Below are 24575 nucleotides of genomic sequence, written 5' to 3'. Positions count from 1 at the left end.
ATTCAATACCTCCTCATTAGTTACGTGATCTATCCACCTTATCTTCAGTATTCTTCTGTAGCACCACATTTCGAAAGCTTCTATTCTCTTCTTGTCCAAACTAGTTATCGTCCATGTTTCACTTCCATACATGGCTACACTCCAAACAAATACTTTCAGAAACGACTTCCTGATACATAAATCTATATTCGATGTTAACAAATTTCTCTTCTTCAGAAACGCTTTCCTTGCCATTGCCAGTCTACATTTTATATCCTCTCTACTTCGACCATCATCAGTTATTTTACTTCCTAAATAGCAAAACTCCTTTACTACTTTAAGTGTCTCATTTCCTAATCTAATTCCCTCAGCATCACCCGATTTAATTTGACTACATTCCATTATCCTCGTTTTGCTTTTGTTAATGTTCATCTTATATCCTCCTTTCAAGACACTGTCCATTCCGTTCAACTGCTCTTCCAAGTCCTTTGCCGTCTCTGACAGAATTACAATGTCATCGGCGAACCTCAAAGTTTTTACTTCGTCTCCATGAATTTTAATACCTACTCCAAATTTTTCTTTTGTTTCCTTTACTGCTTGCTCAATATACAGATTGAATAACATCGGGGAGAGGCTACAACCCTGTCTCACTCCTTTCCCAACCACTGCTTCCCTTTCATGCCCCTCGACTCTTATTACTGCCATCTGGTTTCTGTACAAATTATAAATAGCCTTTCGCTCCCTGTATTTTACCCCTGCCACTTTTAGAATTTGAAAAAGAGTATTCCAGTCAACATTGTCAAAAGCTTTCTCTAAGTCTACAAATGCTAGAAACGTAGGTTTGCCTTTTCTTAATCTTTCTTCTAAGATAAGTCGTAAGGTCAGTATTGCCTCACGTGTTCCAACATTTCTACGGAATCCAAACTGATCCTCCCCGAGGTCTGCATCTACCAGTTTTTCCATTCGTCTGTAAAGAATTCGCGTTAGTATTTTGCAGCCGTGGCTTATTAAACTGATAGTTCGGTAATTTTCACATCTGTCAGCACCTGCTTTCTTTGGGATTGGAATTATTATATTCTTCTTGAAGTCTGAGGGTATTTCGCCTGTCTCATACATCTTGCTCACCAGCTGGTAGAGTTTTGTCATGATTGGCTCTCCCAAGGCCGTCAGTAGTTCTAATGGAATGTTGTCTACTCCGGGGGCCTTGTTTCGACTCAGGTCTTTCAGTGCTCTGTCAAACTCTTCACGCAGTATCATATCTCCCATTTCGTCTTCGTCTACATCCTCTTCTATTTCCATAATATTGTCCTCAAGTACATCGCCCTTGTATAAACCTTCTATATACTCCTTCCACCTTTCTGCCTTCCCTTCTTTGCTTAGAACTGGGCTGCTATCTGAGCTCTTGATATTCATACACGTGGTTCTCTTCTCTCCAAAGGTCTCTTTAATTTTCCTGTAGGCAGTATCTATCTTACCCCTAGTGAGATAAGCTTCTACATCCTTACATTTGTCCTCTAGCCATCCCTGTTTAGCCATTTTGCACTTCCTGTCGATCTCATTTTTGAGACGTTTGTATTCCTTTTTGCCTGCTTCATTTACTGCATTTTTATATTTTCTCCTTCCATCAATTAAATTCAATATTTCTTCTGTTACCCAAGGATTTCTAGCAGCCCTCGTCTTTGTACCTACTTTATCCTCTGCTGCCTTCACTACTACATCCCTCAGAGCTACCCATTCTTCTTCTACTGTATTTCTTTCCCCTATTCCTGTCAATTGTTCCCTTATGCTCTCTCTGAAACTCTGTACAACCTCTGGTTCTTTCAGTTTATCCAGGTCCCATCTCCTTAATTTCCCACATTTTTGCAGTTTCTTCAGTTTTAATCTACAGGTCATAACCAATAGATTGTGGTCAGAGTCCACATCTGCCCCTGGAAATGTCTTACAACTTAAAACCTGGTTCCTAAATCTCTGTTTTACCATTATATAATCTATCTGATACCTTTTAGTATCTCCAGGGTTCTTCCACGTATACAACCTTCTTTCATGATTCTTAAACCAAGTGTTAGCTATGATTAAGTTGTGCTCTGTGCAAAATTCTACTAGGCGGCTTCCTCTTTCATTTCTTAGCCCCAATCCATATTCACCTACTATGTTTCCTTCTCTCCCTTTTCCTACACTCGAATTCCAGTCACCCATTACTATTAAATTTTCGTCTCCCTCCACTATCTGAATAATTTCTTTTATTTCATCGTACATTTCTTCAATTTCTTCATCATCTGCAGAGCTAGTTGGCATATAAACTTGTACTACTGTAGTAGGTGTGGGCTTCGTATCTATCTTGGCCACAATAATGCGTTCACTATGCTGTTTGTAGTAGCTTACCCGCATTCCTATTTTCCTATTCATTATTAAACCTACTCCTGCATTACCCCTATTTGATTTTGTGTTTATAACCCTGTAGTCACCTGACCAGAAGTCTTGTTCCTCCTGCCACCGAACTTCACTAATTCCCACTATATCTAACTTTAACCTATCCATTTCCCTTTTTAAATTTTCTAACCTACCTGCCCGATTAAGGGATCTGACATTCCACGCTCCGATCCGAAGAACGCCAGTTTTCTTTCTCCTGATAACGACATCCTCCTGAGTAGTCCCCGCCCGGAGATCCGAATGGGGGACTATTTTACCTCCGGAATATTTTACCCAAGAGGATGCCATCATCATTTAATCATACAGTAAAGCTGCATGTCCTCGGGAAAAATTACGGCTGTAGTTTCCCCTTGCTTTCAGCCGTTCGCAGTACCAGCACAGCAAGGCCGTTTTGGTTAATGTTGCAAGGCCAGATCAGTCAATCATCCAGACTGTTGCCCCTGCAACTACTGAAAAGGCTGCTGCCCCTCTTCAGGAACCACACGTTTGTCTGGCCTCTCAACAGATACCCCTCCGTTGTGGTTGCACCTACGGTACGGCCATCTGTATCGCTGAGGCACGCAAGCCTCCCCACCAACGGCAAGGTCCATGGTTCATGGGGGGATAATAATAATAATAATAATAATTTTTAGACGATGTTGTATAGTATGACAACATTACATGATATATTACATGTACCTTTACTACTTTCATTTTATTTATTATTTGGGTATACCTCACAACTTTTTTAACGATGCTAAGCAGTGACAATAAAATGCAATCAGTTTATTATTGAACTGATAATGTTCTAAAGCCTAGCATATGAGTTCGGTAGTTGATGTATTTGAAGTGCTGGTATTTGTGCTACTCTGACAGTCAGTTTAATCACTGGTCATTATATCTTCGCAATGTGTTATTGTTATAATTATAACAATAATAATTATTATTATTATTAAGTTTTAAACGATTTTTGCATCGATTAGTTTTTGAACTACAGTCATGATAGCGAGCACACACAATTGCTCTGAGATTGACAGAGCATACATGTGCTGCAGATACAGACTACAACTTACAACAGCTACCCCAGTTTTGTAAGCGTTTATATAATGGTATGTGATTTGGTAAGTGTAGTTTCTATTCACATAATAGCTATGAATTGTGATGATTAGCACTTGTCATTTGCGTTTTTTCTCTGGTGCAGTGAACCCAACGATTGTCTGAACGTAGACCGAAACCTGTCGTCTTTAATAAAGAATAATAATACAGATATATATTTCATAACGAAATTTTTAACCTAAGTTTATAGCAATTTCTCACAGTAGCGCGTTACACTTTTCTGGTATTTGGGTCTGAAGACGTATTCCATAAATTCAGTACGCTCAACGGTAATTATAAAGTTATGTTGCAATGTATCTTAATACTTTACAATACTTCTTACATGTATTTATGATTGTCGTAAATTCACTCACAGGAACTTGATACTTGCATGTTGTGGATGCCCACGAGGTAGAATTTGGATAAATCAAAGCTACCAGCGACGAACCATCTCCAGCTCCATGACCGAGAGTCGTATCGATAGGATTCCTTCCAGTCTGGTAGCTCCAAAGTAGTCTTTCGGCGCCAAGATAGAATGGGTCGCTGTAGGGGTGCCCAGCAGTGGATTACCTCTTCGAAAGCGGCACTCACAATGGTTTAGCGCCAACTAGAACGCCACATCTATAGCGGAATCTAATCTATCTACCACAAACGGCCAATCGATGAGTATGCCATCGATTACTAATCAAACTTTACCAAGAACAGAGACCATACCGGCATCGCCAATAAACTATTTTCTCTTGGATGGAAAAATCATTCGCGTGAATTCAAACGTTCCTCTGTCATCGACCAACACACAAATCGGACGCAGTATAAGCTGTGCGCTGTTGCCAAGAGCAAGTTTCCTCTCTGAGGAACGATGTGTCAACATGCCAGAGCGTCAGCTGCGTTCGTCCGATGGAGCGATGCAGGCGCACGAGTATTCTGTCCAGGCACACCTGGCAAGCCTATGGCGACCCTAGGCGAACAAATCGTTCCAAAGTTTGGAAGGTAGGAGACGGATACTAGCAGAAGTAAAGCTGTGAGTACCGGGCGAGAGTCGTGCTTCGGTAGCTCAGATGGTAGAGCACTTGCCCGCGAAAGGCAAAGGTCCCGAGTTCGAGTCTCGGTCGGGCACACAGTTTTAATCTGCCAGGAAGTTTCATATCAGTGCACACTCCGCTGCAGAGTGAAAATCTCATTCTGGAAACATTTGAGGTCATAGTCCCCTCGAACTTGGAACTACTTAACCCTAACTAACCTAAGGACATCACACACATTCGTGCCCGAGGCAGGATTCGAACCTGCGACCGTAGCAGTCGCGCAGTTCCGGACTGAAGCGCCTAGAACTGCTCGACCACCGCGGCCGGCTGGAGCTGTGGACTAGATGTATTTCTACAATTGGAAAAGAGTCGAATAAGCCTTATTTTTCGCAATAGCAGACGCCAGTTCCACAAAAGCGACAAAGGACTTGCGATGGCACCAACATTCCTAGAAACGCAGGTTTTCATAGTCGGTACTTGGGTTTTTGCTGATATTTATTTCAAGCGCATTAGGCCGTGATCAGAGGCACAATTCACTGCCTAACATTTCGTCTTCCAATGCGAGACACTTCATCAGAGGCTTTAACGAATCAAAAAACTGTTAGTCTCAAACAATCTCAGGAAACCTGTTTGTGTGTATTGTGCCAGGGTGGGTATACAGAAGTTGACAGTACTTCCACCTCGTGGACTCGAGCTATCGCTGGTGAGGCAAGTTGTTTATCAGAGAATAGTAGGGAGGGAGGGGGTCAGTTACGGAGCGATGACCGAGAAGTGCTGGTTGCCGATGCCCTGGCGTTGGAAGCACAATCCTTAGCTGGTCGGACGCGTGTTCCTAGAGCTGCGGGTTTCCTGTCTGTGTTGTGGCGGCCACTGCTCCAGCGGGGCACAACAAGGAAGAGCGTGAATGTATACGACGTGGAGCTAGTCGTGTTCTTCCTACGCTCAGTATTAAAGGTACAGATATTTGGGTCGATCTGCGAGGAATGGTAATAAGCTGTAGCGACTTCATTGGAGAGCTTTTGGGCTATTTGGAGTTACGTCAGCGTTGCTTGCGGAAGGCAGTATTCCCTGACTAGTTTTGGAGGTCAAGTTAACTCACGTTATCTGGCTGCTCTGTAAGGTGTGTGAAGGTACATGCTGTTTGTTATTATCGCAACTAGAAGAAGAACTGAATTCCTTTGATAGTAAAATTGGTCATTTCTGCGTAGTCTGTTCCAGGTTACCGCTAATTATGCATTTGAGTTTGAAGTTGCCATGCACTAAAGATCTAACCCCATGTGGTATGCAGTGTAGCGTGACAAATTTCGCAGTTAAGGAAGAAAGCTATATCTGGCATACTTCACTACCTGAAACTAAGGTGTGGATCTGTGTGTTGGAAGGGTTGGGTTGTTTTTGGGAGAGGAGACCAGACGGCAAGGTCACCGACCTCATCGGATTAGGAAAGGACGGGGAAGGAAGTCCGCCGTGCCCTTTCAAAGGAACCATCCCGGCATTTGCCCGGAGCGTTTTACAAAAATCACGGAAAACCTAAATCAGGATGTGTGGACGCGGGATTGAACCGTCGTCCTCTCGAATGCGAGTCCAGTGTGCTAACCACTGTGCCACTTCGCTCGGTCTGTGTAGTAGAACTGTACTGTGCATCTAAGAGCTCGAGTGATTGTGATATTTTCCGAAGTTGGAATTTCATCTGTTGGTCAGGAAAGATTTTAAACTTTGCCCCAGTTTGGTTTTCAACTTCTGAGTTTTAAGTTATGGCTGTAACGATGTGTAATTATAAGCAGTTAGGTTTCTTAGTAAGCTGCCATTAAAGCTTACTGGCCACTCTTCTACTTGGAATATAAGGGTAATTGTGTTATCTAATAGTACCAAGTTTGTTGGTGTAACTGAATGAACGTTTCGGTGAAAACATTTTAGTGGGAAGTTACTATTTCCAGATTGATGCTTCTATGACTACTGATCATGATCTTGAGCTCAGATTCTCACATAACCTTATCTGCTTGAGAAAAATAGCTACACCTGTGTGATGCCGTATTACGTACGGAATCGTAGGAAAATGTAATCGTCACTGGTGGCTGTACTTCGACATAGTATGTGAAACAAACTGTGATGCTAAAGTTTTCCGGGTCAAGATATCTGGGTTGGCTATTGTATTTAAGCACATTTATTTAAGATAGAAACTAAAAATTGATGTCTTAAGAAATCCATAACTAGGGTGGCCGTTAGTTGAATTCAGCAGAACAAATTTTACGTAACTTCCAGGTGAAGATATTGTTATCTTGTTATTTGTCGTCCCGGTGCTAACGGTTCAAAATGGCTCTGAGCACTATGGGACTTAACATCTGAGGTCATCAGTCCCCTAGAACGTAGAACTACTTAAACCTAACTAACCCAAGGACATCACACACATCCATGCCCGAGGCAGGATTCGAACCTGCGACCGTAGCAGTCGCGCGGCTCCGGACTGCGCGCCTAGAACCGCTAGACCACCGCGGCCGGCGGTGCTAACGGAAGGTTTAAGTGTTGTATTGGGAGTCCCGATCTGAAGCCAACGGGACACCTTTAGGTTGAGTTAGAACTTCCATTTCGCTCCAGTCACTAGCATCCCACATCACTATCTTCTCTGGTTTTGGTAGAGTTAGAGCTGCCATAAAGACAAATGGTGGACACTAACACATTTCTGGATACTTCTGATGAGATGCTGTATCTGTTGGCAATCGTGGTTTGGCCGCAGTGTCTTTGACTAATAATTAAAAATATACTGGGGACCCAGGTTAGAACCTAATCAATCCACAAATTTTGAATAAGAATCATCAGCAATGGAGGCGGAAGTCTTCTGTCGTATGAAGTCACCCTCATTGTACCAACGTCCTTGTCAAAAAAGGCGGAGGAGCTGACGGAGGTTCAGGGCACGCTCCTACCATTGGTGTGGAAAGCTACCTCTGAAAGGCGGACGAATCAGCAATTATTAATGGCATGAGGATGCAGAAGGCAATGGAAGCCATTCCACTAAAAATTCGTAAACTGTGTTCACAGAATATGTGGTCTGTAATTGAAAAGGTGCCATGATGATATCTCCATTGGTAAAAGATTCTGGACTAGTACCGCATTCGGACATCTGGGAGGTGTTTGTCTAGGGGGCCATGAGAAAAAGATCGAATAACCAACGAAAGAATAGCGTTTTAGCAGTCGTAGCGTTGAATGTCAGAAGTTTGAACGTGGTAAGGGAACCTAGAAAATCTCAAAAGGTAAGTGTGAAGGCTGAATCTAGATGTAGTGGCGATCAGCGAAGTGAAATGGGAAGTAAGTAAGGGTTTCTGGTCAGATGAATATAGGGCAAAATCTATAGCATCAGAAAAGGAATAGGATTCGTTATGAATAGGAAAGCAAGGCAGAGAATAGCTTACTGTGAATAGATCAGTAATAGGATTGTTCTCATCAGAATCGACAGCAAACTAACGCCAACAACAATAATTCAGGTATACATGCCGATGTGTGTGTGAATTCCGAAGGAACTGAACTACGGAGGTCATCGGTTCCTGGACTTACACACTACTTAAGCTGACTTACGGTAAGAAACATACACACACACACACACACACACACACACACACACACACACACACACACACACACACACACATGTCCAAGGGAGGACTCTAACCTCCGGAGGGGAGGGGCCACTTAATCTGGGACATTGCGCCTCAAACCGAGCGACCACTCCGCGCGGCTACATGCCGATGTCACTACCAGAAGATAAAGATACAGGAAATGAGTTAGGTTATTCATGTAACGTAGTACACAGAGAGAGATGAACATGTAATAATCATGGGGAATTATAGTTCGGTAGTAGGGAAATGGATTGAAGTCAGAGTTACGAACGAATATCGGCTTGGTAGTAGCAATAAGAGACAACAAAGTCTGAGTTCTACAGTAGATGTCGGCGAGTAATAGCGAATGCACTGCTTAAAATTACGAGAGGGGGAGATATACGTGGGAAGGGTCTAGAGACGGGGAAAGATCCCAGGTGTATTGTATCCTCGTCAGACAGAATTTCCGATATCAGGATTGGTTTTTAAAGTATTGCCAGGAGCAGATACTGACTCAGATCACAATCTAGAAATGATGAAGCGTAGATGGAAACGGAAAACTGAAATACTGAGGAACGAAGAGATGCGTTCGAAGCTCTCTAAAGTCGTTGATACCGCAATAATAAACACCACTGCAGACAAGGTAGGAGTGGATATCTCTAAAAAGGACAGGTACAGAAGATGGACAGACTGATACGGGTACAAGGATGGCTACGGCGAAGAAAACTTTTGTAACAGTAGAAATATTTCAATTGATTGAAGAAAGAAGTAGTTTTAAAAACATAAAGTGTAAGACAGGAATTAAATAAGACAGATCAGTCAGTAATGAAATAAATAGGAGGCGCAGAGAAGTCGAGGTGAGATAGATGCAGGAACGATGCTAAAAATTCCAGAAAGACATGGGCGTCAGAAGGATTTATTCATCAACTATAGACAAGTCAAAACAACCTACACAGATCCGAAGATCATCCAGCGAGTTCGAAACTAATCATACATTATAAAATATGAGCAACTGAGACTGAAAAATAAACGATTTATTACCATTGCTTTCAATATTTTTTTTAAAATTAAAAGCAAAAGCATCAACGTAAATAGTATGACGGGAATTCCACTGATAAACGCAGAGAGAAGGGCAGAAAAACTCTTCTAATGGCATGAACGAATTTTGGAGTGGGTACAAAAGATATTAGGGATCCAATATTTGACCCAGAGCTTAATAAAGGTTTAGATGGCCCGCGATTAAATAAAGCGGAAGTCGCAGATAACATTCCTTTGGAATTTATAAAATCAGTGCGGAAAGTAGCAACCAAGAAACTGTTGAAGTTGGTTTGTAGAATCCATCAGACTGGCAGGAGTAGGTAAGTGCGAGAACTGTGGAGAAATGAGGAAGCAGCAAGGCTTAAGAAAAATCAGGACACGTTCGTAGGATTTGTCGACCGAGAAAAAGAGTTCGACAATGTTTAAGTGTGTGATTTTCGAAATTCTGAGGAAGATAAGATTAGGCTATAGGGAAAGGAGGCTAATCTACGAACCGTACAGGAACCACGAGTGAACAGTAAGAAAGGAAGAACAAAAACGAAGTGCTGGGATAAAAAAGGGTGTAAGACAGGGATGCAGTATTTCACACAAACAAACAAAGACGGAAATAAAATAAAAGTTCAAGCGGGGTAGCTGAAATCGAATTAGCGATAGAGTTAGATCAGATTTGGTGACCATGAAGTACATCAGGTTATGGACTCCTGCTATCTTCGAAACAACGTATGACGATCGAAGGACGAAGTAAACAAAAAGAAAAACTCCAGCCACAGACGGAGCAATCGACCCCGACCGACCGCCGTGTCGTCCTTAGACAATAGTGTCACTGATCACAAGACGTGTCATGGCAGGGCGTGGGGTCAGCAGACCTGATGCCTCCCGAGTACTCCCTTTAAGTAGAATCTCAGTTGGCATGACGAGGTTCAGTGCACAACGTTACAGTCCTCCCATGAAGCAAAAAATCCACAGCCATTAGCAGGAATCGATCCATGGTACCCGACATTGCAAATTTTTCTTTTTAGTCATCAGTCTTCTGACTGGTTGGATGCGGCCCCCTCTCCTGTGACAACTTCTTCATCTCAGAGTAGCACCTGCAACGTACGTCCCCAACTGTTGGCTGGATGGATTCCTCTACAGCTTTAACCAGCTGCAGCTCCCTCTAGAACTACGGAAGTTGTTCCCTCATGTGTTAATATATGTCCTACAATACTGTACCTTCTACTTTTCAGTGCTTTCCACATGTTCCATTCATCGGCGATTCTTTGGAGAAGTTCCTCTTTTCTTACCTTATCAGTCTTCCTACAGTCCAAGTCTCACTACCATTCAATTCTGTGCTGAAAACGTACAGTCTCAGAAATTTCTTCATCAAATGAAGGCCTATGTTTGATACTCTTGTTCAGGAATACCCTTATTGCCAGCGTTAGTCTCATTTTGATATCCCCCTTGCTCCATATGTCACTCGTTATTTTGCTGTCAAGGTAGCAGAATCCCTCAACTCCGTGATCCATAATTCTGATGTTAAGTTTCTCGCTGATCTCATTTCTGCTATTTCTCATTACTTTCGTCTTTTTTTGATTTACTCTCAATACTTGTTCTGTACCTATTAGACTATTCGTTCCATGCAACGGATCCTGTAACTGTTCTTAACTTTCACTGAGGATAGCAGTGTCATCTGCGATTTTTGTCATTGATATCCTTTCACCCTGAATTTTTATCCCACTCTTGAACCTTTTTTGTATTCTCTCACTGATTCTTCGATGTATAGACTGAACAGTAGGGGTGAAGGGCTGCATCCCTGCCTTACACACTTTTTAATCCGAGCACTTCGTTCTTGGTCTTCCACTCTTATTATTCCCTTTTAACTCTTGTACATACTGTATATCACTCACCTTTCCCTATGGCTTACCCCTGTTTTCCTCAGAATTTCGAACATATTGCACCATTGCACATTGTCGAACGCTTTTTCCAGGTAGACAAATCCTCGGAACGTTTCTTTATTTTTCTTCGTTCTTCCATCCATTATCAACTGCAACGTCGGAACTGCCTCTTTAGTGGCTTTAGTTTTCCCAAAGCCAACTGATCGTGTTGTTGATGATAATGATTAGTGTTTTAGGGCGCACAACTGCAAGGTTATCAGCGCCCTACCAACTGATCGTCATCTAACATATGGATGGAATGTTTTCTATACATTTTGCTCCTCAAAAACCCTGTTACATTCTGTTTCTATTACTGGCTCCCCTATTTCATCTCTGTGGACTCCTCTTTCTGCTTCTATCACGTCATCAAGACAAGTCTTCTCTTCTCTGCATTTAACATTGATATTCAATTGCATTTAATTTCACCGAAAGTTGTTTTGACAGATGGAGTAAAGAGGACATAAAAAACAGACTGGCAAAGAGGGCATTCCTGACTAAGAGAAGTCTGCTAGTATGAAGAAATTTCTGAAAACGTACCATTGGACCAATGTATTGTATGATTGTGAATCATGAACAGCGGGAAACCGGAACAGAAGAGGAACGAAGTGTACGAGATGTGGTGCGATAGAAGGATGTTGAAAATTCCGCGGACTCATGACATAAGAAACGAGGAAGTCCTCTGCGGAATTGACGATGAAAGGTACTCACGCAAAATACTGGCCAAAACAAGGGACAAGATTTTAGGACAAAGCGTAAATGATGGAATAACTTCGAAGCCACTAGAGTGAGCTGCAGCGGTTAAAAAACTGTAGAGAAAGACAAGAGATTAGAGTACATCCAGCAAATAACCGAGGACATAGGGCGAATAGATTGGCACTGGAAGACAATGCACGATGTGGAGCATCGAACAATGCAGAACACTTCACCAAAGAAGACAAAGTAAATATTCCAGAATTGCAATCAAGAGCTCTTGCCAACATGAGTAAATTTAAAGCAGGTGTCCTTGGTGTTCTGAGGCAACTGAGATCACGTAATAAAGGTAAGTCTTCCAGTTCAGATTGTGTAACAATTAGATTAATTTCAGAGGATGATGACATAATACCTCTATGCTTAAGTTATATACAACCGCTCGCTCACCTTAGCTGCTGATATGATATTTTCTACTAATTATTGTCAATTTCATGAGTTTATTGACTAGAGTGAATGAAGGGAATATATCTGAAGTATGCGATAAGTAAATATTTGTTCAAATTGCTCTGAGCACTATGGGACTTAACATCAGTCTTCTAGAACTTAGAACTACTTAAACCTAAACCTAAGAAGATCACACACATCCATGGCCGAGGCAGGATTCGAACCGGCGATAGTAGTGGTCGCGCGGTTCCAGACTGTAGCGCCTAGAACCGCTTGGCCATCCTGGCCGGCAGAGAAAATTTGTATTTGTTTGTGTTAACGAAGTACAGTATCAGCCATTAAAATTGCTACACCACGAAGATGACGTGCTACAGACACGAAATTTAATCGACAGGAAGAAGATGCTGTGTTACGCAAATCAGAGCATTCACACAAGGTTGGCACCGATGGTGACACCTACAACTTGCTGACATGAGGAAAGTTTCCAACCGATTTCTCGTACACAAAAAGCAGTTGACCGGTGTTGCCTGGTGAAACGTTGTTGTGATGCCTCGTGTAAGGTGGAGAGATGCATACCATCACATTTCCGACTTTGATAAAGGTCGGATTGTAGCCTATCGCGATTGCGTTTTATCGTATCGCGAGATTTCTGCTGACGTTGGTCGAGATCCAATGACTGTTAGCAGAATATGGAATCGGTGGGTTTAGGAGGGTAATACGGAACGCCGTGCGGTATCCCAACGGCCTCGTATCACCAGCAGTCGAGATGACAGGAATCTTATCCGCATGGCTGTAGTGGATCGTACAGCCACGTCTCGATCCCTGAGTCAACAGATGCGGACGTTTGCAAGACAATAACCATCTGCACGAGCAGTTCGTCGACGTTTGCAGCAGCATGGACTATCAGCTCGGAGACCATGGCTCTGGTTACCCTTGACGCTGCATCACAGACAGGAGCGCCTGCGATGGTGTACTCAATGACGAACCTGTGTGCACGAATGGCAAAACTTAATTTTTTCGGATGAATCCAGGTTCTCTTTACAGCATCATGACTTTCGCATCCGTGTTTGGTGACACCAGTGAGCGCACATTGGAAGCGTGTATTCGTCATCGCCATACTGGCGTATCACCCGGCGTGATGGTACTCGTATGGGGTGCCATTGGTTACACGTCTCGGTCAACTCTTGTTCGCATTAACGGCACTTTGAACAGTGGACGTTACATTTCAGACGTGTTACAACCCGTGGCTCTACCCTTCATTCGATCCCTGTGAAACCCTACATTTCAGCAGGATAATGCACGACCGCATGTTACAGGTCCTGTTCGGGCTCTTCTGGATACAGAAAATGTTGGACAGCTGCCCTGGCCAGCCCATTCTCCAGATCTCTCACGAATTGAAAACGACTGGTCAATGGTGGCCGAGCAACTGGCTCGTCACAATACGCCAGTCATTACTCTTGATAAACTGTGGTATCGTGTTGAAGCTGCACGGGCAGCTGTACCTGTACAAGCCATCCAAGCTCTGTTTGACTCAATGCCCAGGAGTATCAAGGCCGTTATTACGGCCAAAGGTGTTTGTTCTGGGTACTGATTTCTCAGGATGTATGCACCCAAACTGCGTGAAATGTAATCACTTGTCAGTTCTGATATAATATATTTGTCCCATGAATACCCGTTTATCATCTGCATTTCTTCCTGGTGTAGCAATTTTAATGGCCAGTAGTGGAATAATAACTCACTTTCTCTTTTTACATCATTTGCTCTAGCACTGAAGGTTCCAAACTTTGTGAACTGCGGGTACGTGTCAATTAACTGCGTGCCTGCTGTGCATATTATATGTCAGATATTCCAATTTCTCGAATGAAATATCACTCTGGGCTACCTCCTCAAATGGAAAGATCGTTCTTAGACGACGTCCACTTGTAGGACAGAATTAATCTAAGCCAATTTTTTTCAGATTGTACACTCCTGGAAATTGAAATAAGAACACCGTGAATTCATTGTCCCAGGAAGGGGAAACTTTATTGACACATTCCTGGGGTCAGATACATCACATGATCACACTGACAGAACCACAGGCACATAGACACAGGCAACAGAGCATGCACAATGTCGGCACTAGTACAGTGTATATCCACCTTTCGCAGCAATGCAGGCTGCTATTCTCCCATGGAGACGATCGTAGAGATGCTGGATGTAGTCCTGTGGAACGGCTTGCCATGCCATTTACACCTGGCGCCTCAGTTGGATCAGCGTTCGTGCTGGAGGTGCAGACCTCGTGAGACGACGCTTCATCCAGTCCCAAACATGCTCAATGGGAGACAGATCCGGAGATCTTGCTGGCCAGGGTAGTTGACTTACACCTTCTAGAGCACGTTGGGTGGCACGGGATACATGCGGACGTGCATTGTCCTGTTGGAACAGCAAGTTCCCTTGCCGGTCTAGGAATGGTAGAACGATGGGTACGATGACGATTTGGATGTACCGTGCACTATTCAGTGTCCCCTCGATGATCACCAGAGGTGTACGGCCAGTGTAGGAGATCGCTCCCCACACCATGATGCCGGGTGTTGGCCCTGTGTGCCTCGGTCTTATGCAGTCCTGATTGTGGCGCTCACCTGCACGGCGCCAAACACGCATACGACCATCATTGGCACCAAGGCAGAAGCGACTCTCATCGCTGAAGACGACACGTCTCCATTCGTCCCTCCATTCACGCCTGTCGCGACACCACTGGAGGCGGGCTGCACGATGTTGGGGCGTGAGCGGAAGACGGCGTAACGGTGTGCGGGAACGTAGCCCAGCTTCATGGAGACGGTTGCGAATGGTCCTCGCCGATACCCCAGGAGCAACAGTGTCCCTAATTTGCTGGGAAGTGGCGGTGCGGTCCCCTACGGCACTGCGTAGGATCCTACGGTCTTGGCGTGCATCCGTGCGTCGCTGCGGTCCGGTCCCAGGTCGACGGGCACGTGCACCCTCCGCCGACCACTGGCGACAACATCGATGTACTGTGGAGACCTCAAGCCCCACGTGTTGAGCAATTCGGTGGTACGTCCACCCGGCCTCCCGCATGCCCACTATACGCCCTCGCTCAAAGTCCGTCAACTGCACATACGGTTCACGTCCACGCTGTCGCGGCATGCTACCAGTGTTAAAGACTGCGATGGAGCTCCGTATGCCACGGCAAACTGGCTGACACTGACGGCGGAGGTGCACAAATGCTGCGCAGCTAGCGCCATTCGACAGCCAACACCGCGGTTCCTGGTGTGTCCGCTGTGCCGTGCGTGTGATCATTGCTTGTACAGCCCTCTCTTAATGTCCGGAGCAAGTATGGTGGGTCTGACACACCGGTGTCAATGTGTTCTTTTTTCATTTCCAGGAGTGTATGTTTAGTACCTTCAGAACAATCATAGGTGAAGATGTTTTTTATTTTATCTGTATTAAAGGAAGAAGCTGGTTGTATTTAAGCAGAAGCGCAATTTGTAGCAGATTTATGTGTCGCAGACACTAGATTTACTAGCGAGAATACTCACCAAATGCCGATCCGTCCACCAAACTACTGCATCAGGATTCATGGTGACGGCGACGATGCCAGTATACTCCGTCCACCAGCGAGTGGTCGCGCTGCTGTGTTTGTTGCGCACAATGTACCCGCTGACCAGCGCCGCAGAGTAAAATGGCTACCAGTTTTGGTTTGCAAAAGGGTGCATCCACAACGAAACGGCGAATCCCAGTGCGTGAGGACATCTGCGAGGGCACGTATGTCGGGAAACGTGGTCGTGTTGACGGTTAGACTCTCACGGCTCGTCTCCCGTTCCTTTTTTTATTTCGATAATGCTGTAGTCGGGCCGTGATCGATTATGTCGGTGACCCTCTCCCTCACGTCCCCTTTCAGGTGGCTCCACTCTCCGGGTGCGGTGAACGATCATTCGTTCGCCTGGGATCACCGTCGACCTACCCATGTACGTCTGGACCGTGTATTCGTGCGCCTGCATCGCAGCACGTTCTCCAGCACGTTGTCACGTCGCTCCTCTGGGAAGGGAGACTTGCCCTCTGCGACGAAGCCTTGTTCATTCTGCGTCCGATTGGTGTTTTCGGGCCGATGAGGAGAGGAACGTTTGAATGAACGCGAATGACTCTTCCGTCGAAGAGAAGCGAGTAGCACGTCGGGATAGCGGCTTGATCTCTGTTCTTGGTGGCGTGTGATTACTAGTAGATGACATAGTCTTCGATTGGCCGTTTGTGGCAGATCGGTTCGATACCGCTATAGATGTGGCGCGCTAGTTGGCGCTAAACCATTGTGACGGCCGCTGTCGAAGGGGTGATCCACTGCTGGGCAGTCATACAGCGGCCCGTTCTGTCTTGGCGCCGGAAGACGACTTTGGAGCTACCAGATTCGAAGGAGCCCTATTGATACGACTCTCGTGTCGTGGAGCTGGAGATGGTTCGTCGCCGGTAGCTTTGATTTATCCCAATTCTACCTCGTGGTCACCTACAACATACAGGTAGCCAGTTCCTGTGACTGAATTTACGACATTCATAAATACACGAAAGAAGTATTGTGAAGTATTCAGGTACATTGCAACATAAATTTATATCTACCGTTAAGGGTACTGAATTTGAGGACTATGTCTTCAGACCCAAATGCTGTGCAGGATACTGAAAACGTAGACTGTTTGGTTGGCAAGTATGTTTTGGTCAGTGATGACTTTCTTGCCATGTGTGATATCTTTTTGGATGTGACAGTTTTCTTCTATTGTTAAAAATGGTGCAGACGAATACTGTGTTTTGGGATCTGGAGGTCTGTTTCTGTCCAGAATGGGTGGTGATTGTCTTTAAAGATGTGGCATGCAAATGTGGCTCGCAGGTCTTGTCACTTTTCAGTACTTTTTAACTGTAACCGGCTCTAAACACACAAAAAATAACGAAATCCTCGCGTTTGGCGCGTAAATCAACACCAGCTGCAGAACGAGAAAGCCAAATACAGCAATTGTAAGCCTGAAAAGGGGAATATTGCACGATTTTACTGGAATATACGGTGTTTGGAACTTAAATAGTGGCAAATGTTTATTTACAACTTATACAAAATAGATAAATGTTTCGAAGTTTTACTGTCCTTCAGAGTAGTCACCAGAATTGTGTATAACCAGTTGTCAGTGATGTGGAACCCGTAGGACAGCTTTACCAGCGCCAGTTGTGTTGGTAGTTCGAGAGGAGTCGTCTATTTCTCGAATCTTTGTAACAGTTCTGAAACAAATGCCAAGAAGTGCTTCCTTCATCTTTGGAATCAAGTTGAAATCACAGGGGCTTAAGTCCTGGAACTGTGGTGGATTGAAAGCTGTGTTCCAAAAATGAACAGTTTAGAGAAAGAAGCGGTGACACTTTCTTCAGGATTCGCCCATCATTTTGTAGGACAATGCCCGGTCTCCTGTGGCACAACTTGCGACTGATTTGGTCGATCGATGGGGCTTGGTTCCAGAGATGAAGAACCAACTTAATGGCATTGGTTTCAGAACAGTTACAGAGAACCGTCAGGCAGCAGACCGCTCTACTCGGTATATCAACACATCTGGCGCTGCTAAATATGTTCTACGACTTCTACATTGCTGGCAGGGGGTTATACATAATGCTGGTGACTACTCTCAAGGACAGGAAAACTTTGAAACATGAGTCTGCATTGTGTGAGTTGTAAATAAACATTTGCCACTATTAAAGTCCCAACCCTCGTATTGGGGATATTCGGAAAATGAGTTCCAGTCGGACGTGAAGTGGAAGTCAGTGTGAAACAAAAAACGTTTCATTTGCAATAATTAGCTACACATTACATTACATTGTCTGCTCTCTGACTCAGACATTTGTCGTAGTGTTGCATCAACTTTCCAACCCCTCGTCATAGAAGGCAGATGCTTGTGCTTTCTGTCAATTCTTTACGCTTGTCTGCAGATTATTGTCTATGTGAAAATGTTGTCTTCATAACCAGCGGTTCATGTGGGCTGACTTGAAACCCAGGAGGAGTCAATTAGGGGCTTTGTTGTGCGTGATAAAACACTTCCCACCGAAAACGCTGCAGGAGCATATTCATTGCCATTGCAGTGTGTGCCTGAGAATTGTCGTGAAGAACGAAACGCATGATAGTTGTGTCATGTAGGCTGCACGACATCAAGCGAAATCTCTCACCAGGCACTCATACTTGGCGGGAGACACTGTTTCTGAGGCATCTTTACGTGCTCACTGTGCGTGTAGAAATGAAGAGAGCGATGCAATGCGATCCACAGGCGTAGTAAGAGACCCTGTCCAACAAATCTGTGCAAATAACTTTATCTTAGAACTCTTCCATTTGGTCCATATTTGCATAGGAAAACAATATCGGAATTGAGTCCGCCTTGTTGCAAAACACAATGTTATTTGATAACTTGTTTATTTCCCAAACTAGTTTTGGCGACAAATATCACCATCATCAGTGGGTTTTTAAAATCTAAAACATGCAGAAAATAGCATAGTTTGAAAGGTCTCTGTTGGATTCCTTTCATGTTAATTTCTTGAATCTGTTGTCATTTACAGCATAAATTTCTCTTCTAAATTTACTGTGGCGTTTCTGACTACCTGCGAGGAGACTGAACAGTGGAACGTGTTACTTTTACACATAAACAAGAACGATCTGTCACACTACTACACTTTAAAGCACAGTTTATATCTAATTCATATATGTAATTCATGTCACATAGCCTCATACGGAACCTACATCCGCTTTCTTTTATATACTGTATATGATAAGATACTGTCATCCCCCTTCCCTTCTGTGTGGAAGAATGAATGAGCAAATGTAATTCAAGTTGCATGCTTGATGGTAGCAGACAAGCCTGTCTGCTAGAGAGCAGTAGGACCAACGTCGGAACAGGTAGCTACGCTTTCTAAAAGCAAAGAGGTTTCTACCCTTAGTATGGTTCTGTCCGTCCCTTGCACCTGGAGCTAATGGGCGGCCGCACCAGTGCGACCCTTCGTGGAGGCGATGACCTCAGATGTCAGAGCGGTCTACCGCGCGGAAATCCATCTGCTGGCAACGCACCACACGCACGCGACCGTGGCGAGACGGGCGCGGTGAAACGACAAAAGACAGGGAATAAAGGGGCGTGGAGCCTTTTGACAGGTAGTGTCCAGAGAAAATGGCAGACTTCAACGACGCTTATCAACATTTCCTGGTGGATGCCCACTGTCAAGCGACAGTAAATCACAATCACAGTTCGATGTTCTCTGGTAGCTAAGGGTGGCACAAAGAAGAGCCATTAAGTGTCATCCTTGCCCAGGAATATCAACATGGCTTGTCAAACGAGGATAGCGCACGAATTTGACAACACACACATGGAACCAAATCGAGATGTACGTGACACGGGCCACCAAAAGAAACTTCATGAGGGGGCAGAGACGGCGGGATTGCACGCAACAGATGGACAAAAATCCCTACTGACAGCTGCGGCGACGGACCCCACCCCTTATATTGTGCCTCGGAACAGTGGAACTACTGAGTGTGTCAGTGAACAGTGATTATACGGTTCTTAGTCCAAAGCATATTCGTGTGTTTTGCAGGGGTTCGATTTATTGGTGTTTATTAGACTGACTCTTGTATTTTGCAGATGTTCTATTTTTTTTAAGACTTTGACTCTTGTATTTTGCAGGTGTTTTATTTATTGGTGTTTTTTTTAGACATTGACTACTGTACTTTCAGAGCTGTTTTATTTCTCAATGTTTGTTTTTGTGTGTTGTATTTGTTTGTGATATTTTGTTTCGTAAATTCATTCCTGTGGCATTGGTTCGTTTATCAGTCAGATAGCTATTCATGCTCATTGGACAGTGATCGATTAGCCTTTGCATGGGGCATATTTATAGTGAGGAACCCCTTAAGGGTAACAATCAGATAATTAATTGTAGTTTCAGTATAGTGACATAGTGATCACTGTTTGATAACTAACTGAAATATAGTAGAGTGATTAAGTTAGTGCCACAAAGTTATTTTAATTCTACAAATTATTAGTTTTATAAGATACAGAATTTTTTTGCGATAACCACTTTGTAAAAGATGTTTTTTTTCTCTTATCTTTTTTTTTGCTTTTGCGGATTGTGCATTGTAATGTTCTGCTTTATAATACTGATGTTATTTTCATGTTTTCTTTAATTGCTGTGGCACCTTTGCTATTTTCATAAATTTTACTTGTTAATAAACAGTCATAAAATTTCTTGTGATCAGTTGGCTCTTGCAATGAGCAAATACTGGTGAACTCCATAAGGGTAACAACCAAAAATTGTTTTCATATTAATGACACAGGCACCAATGTTTTTACTTGCTGACCGAATTATGTCTACACTATCTTTTAAATAGGTGTCACAGATTGTTTATTTTTCTCTTTGAAATTAGTAGATTCTAAAGATGTGTTGAAATTGATGTGTTTTAGCAAGTAGCTGGTGACCTTTTTATTTTTCTTTACATTTTTGGTTTAAGTTGGGTGTGAGAAGCCTGCTTGGGAATGTCCTAGCATGGCCAGAAAATTCCCTGCACAGTCTTTTCCCGGAGCGTTGGGGTTATGAAAGGTCTCTGTTGGATTCCTTTCATGTTAATTTCTTGAATCTGTTGTCATTTACAGCATAAATTTCTCTTCTAAATTTACTGTGGCGTTTCTGACTACCTGCGAGGAGACTGAGCAGTGGAACGTGTTACTTTTCCACATAAACAAGAACGATCTGTCACACTACTACACTTTAAAGCACAGTTTATATCTAATTCATATATGTAATTCATGTCACACAGTCTCATACGGAACCTACATCCGCTTTCTTTTATATACTGTATATGATAAGATACTGTCATCCCCCTTCCCTTCTGTGTGAAAGAATGAATGAGCAAATGTAATTCAAGTTGCATGCTTGATGGTAGCAGACAAGCCTGTCTGCTGGAGAGCAGCAGGACCAACGTCGGAATAGGTAGCTACACTTTCTAAAAGCAAAGAGGTTTCTACCCTTAGTATGGTTCTGTCCGTCCCTTGTCATGTTGGTATAGGAAGCTGCCCCTCTGGTCACTTCCGTTTTGTATACGGAAGCACCCTTGGTAGGAGCGCAGGTCAGTCGGTCCGGGGCGAGCTTCTGAAGTGGTAAGATCTCCGGCTAAGCGCGTGTCTGCTAAGTCCACAGGACAATGGATTTCTTAAGTTCAGCCTAACTGAAAATTTAATCACCTTTATTCAGGTTTAGCTCTAAAATATCTAATGTTATCTTAAATTGCAACGCAGTGTATTTCGAGTGTGAACTTCAGAATATTTTACAGTAGTTGCTTTGTCACTACTTTGTGAGTAAAGTGGAACCACGTGTTGATCAGTAACTCTAACTAAGATCATCAATCTTAAATGCGAATGTGCGTGAGATTATAACGTCTCGCCTTAACAATATTTTTCAATATAGCAACTTTTCTTTATGTTCCACCCACGTGAGGTGTACTTCGTGAGACCAGTACCACGTGCTTATACAATTGTTTGACCCATAAGGTTAATAGTAAGACGATAGTAACCAGTTCGAGGTTTTTCTTTTGTAAATTGCTTTTCGATCTAATTTATTTTAATTATCAAAATTATTGTGGAGTTACACTCTTTGTGTAAACCAAGTTAACCACGTGAAGCATGTTGTGTAATCATCAAAGTAGCTCTCAGCTATTCTTTTCGGGAAGATTTCACAGAGAGTTAGTATGAATTTAGTATACCAGTGTGTGGTAATTACATGACGGACAGGATTGCGCTACGAACGTTACTTCTTTGGGTGAAAATTGAATCGGTTGGTTGTGGTTAATTTCCTCTTACATATGTTTCAATGTTCTTCGTGTGTTATTTTATGAATGTAGTGTTGTATGCACTCTCTCAATCTTGGCTCCCTATTTGATATGTTCCGTAAGATTACAAACTCACATTTTCACAATCCTAAATAAGGCACCAGCTTAGTTATGACTCAAGTTTAATATGCTGAAATTTCAATGATCAATGTTAAAATAAATTTCCAAATATAAACTGATTTATTTATTTTTATTTAAATTCTCTTTTTTATATATGTATCACCGGTTTTCGTATGACTATTAAAAGATTATAATTAAGGTTAGTCTGGTTGGAAATTTGGTAAGCTAGACTGGATACCTGGTGAAACAGTTGCTCAGTAATGCAACGTTAACTTCCTCAGATAGCTCACAGCTTTTAACCCTCTTTTATTGTCTATCAGCACCGCTTTCACATAACAAATTAAAGCAACAACATTACAAGTTATACAAACACTGTAACACATTACTACATTTTTACTGTTCGTTTTTTGAAATATAGTTGTCGTTCTTTCTCAGCGTACATCACGTCATCTGCAACTCTGTGAGCGGCTATTAGTGAACAAATACTAAAAGGTGAACTTAGTATGGCAGCCTTATATACTTGAGGTTGTGGTAGTGTTGTGAAATCCAGTTTTGGTGTGTACTGGCCTGTTACTTAGTTATTCGTGTACTCACGTTCATTGGACGGTATGTAGCTGAGTCTATACACAGAGAAACAAAACTTTCGCACTTTGCTTGAGATCAAGAACATCACGCCATCTTGCTGTTCGCGTGTGTTGCGAGAGGTGTATCGCATGATGCGAGAAGGCTATGAAAATTGTAGGGGGAGTTACGACGACTTCTGTTCCTTATTTATGGCTGTGTGGGTGATAGGGAAGTGCTTCTTTTGTGTGTGTGTGTGTGTGTGTGTGTGTGTGTGTGTGTGTGTGTGTGTGCGTGTGCGCGCGCGCGCGCTTTCAGTTCTGTGTAGTTGGTCAGTTCTCTCAGAGATGTAAAGAGTATGTTGTTGCAAAGTGTTGTGTTTTCTTTTATTACATTTTTGCATTCCACTATAGCCTTTTGTATGTAATAATTTTCTTCTATTGTTAGTTGTCGGTATAGACTGTTTTAGACATTAGTGGGATTACGGTTTTTGTTCATTAGGTGTTCTGCGAAAGTTGAATGTTTGCTGTCACTCTTTAGAGCTCTCATGTGCTCTGTGTACTTCGTTCGGAAGTTTCAGCTGGTTTGTCCTATGCATTGGGCCTGACAGGAGTTGCGTGTGAGTGGATATATTCCAGAGTTGCTGAATTTGTCTCAGGTGTTTTTCACTGACCTTAGAATTTCTGACCTGTGTTGTTTGCTCTGAATATTACTGGGACACCTTGCTTTCTCAAGATGTTTCCAATTACATTTGATATTTTGTTATTGTATGTTAGTGTGTGCCATCTATCTCTTTTTCCTGATGCGGTGTGATCTGCTGTGTTGTCTGTGTGTACTGCCTCTGGTTTTTAAATCCTTTGGTTGTGCTCTTGAGTGGCTGGCCGCTATTTATATGCTTCATTTTTTATGTCTGTTTTGTAGTCGTTTTCAACAGCAATTTGTTTGATTATATTTAGTTCCTGTGTGTAGTTTCCTAGTGCAAGAGGTGTTGTGTTTATCCTATGGAGAATGTGTGTGAAACTGGCATATTTATGCACTGTCAGGTGGTTGGATGAGCTGTGGATAACAGTGCTTGTGGATGTGGGTTTACTTTAGATGAAGAGTTCATGTTGTTGGTTGATTCTTGTGATTATATTATAAGATCCAAGAAATTTAGTTCCTTGTTTTTTTTCTATTTCCGTTGCGCATGCAGTTGCCAATGACATGATGTACGCTGAGAAAAAAACGGCAACAGAAAAAGCACAGAAAATAAGCCGCAAACAGCGACAATAATTCTTAAAACACGCCATAACATACAATAAATAAGGTAATATGAAAGTACCCATAGAAACTACATTTCAAAAACCGAACAGTAAAAATGTAATAACGTGTTACAGTGTTTGTATAACTAAGCTATTTTCTGCATGTTTTAGAATTAAAAAACCCACTGATCATGGCGATATTTGACACCGAAAGTAAGTTTGGGAAATAAACAAGTACACAAATAACAAGGTGTTTTGCATCAAGGCGGACCGATATTGTTGTTCATCTGTGCGAAGCTTCACAGTCGTTTCCATTTCACAACCGATCGGAACTTGCTTTCCGAATAGCCCGTGTATATTTAAAGGATGTATTTCTATACGAAAATTGAGTGCAGTCGGTATCCTAACATCCCTTACGTTTGTGGATGACATGGAGTATTAAGTCAGACCTGTGGCTAATTTTCGCTTGCAGTCACAGAACATAAACATTGTAAATAAAAAATAAAGTGAATTAGTTATTTACATAACAACAAAATCCAAGCAACATATTTATTACGCTAAATAAAATCTGTATGTACGTTTACCAGAGAAAAAAAAGGAAAAACCGACTGAGGTCTCTAGAACTTAGGTAAATGAGGTATTGAAGCAAAACAATAATTGTGTACTTG

Source organism: Schistocerca gregaria, chromosome 1 (genome assembly GCF_023897955.1).
Source record: "Schistocerca gregaria isolate iqSchGreg1 chromosome 1, iqSchGreg1.2, whole genome shotgun sequence".
Lineage (NCBI taxonomy): Eukaryota > Metazoa > Arthropoda > Insecta > Orthoptera > Acrididae > Schistocerca > Schistocerca gregaria.
The sequence above is the reverse complement of the archived record's forward strand: the minus strand, read 5'-3'. Positions refer to the sequence as shown.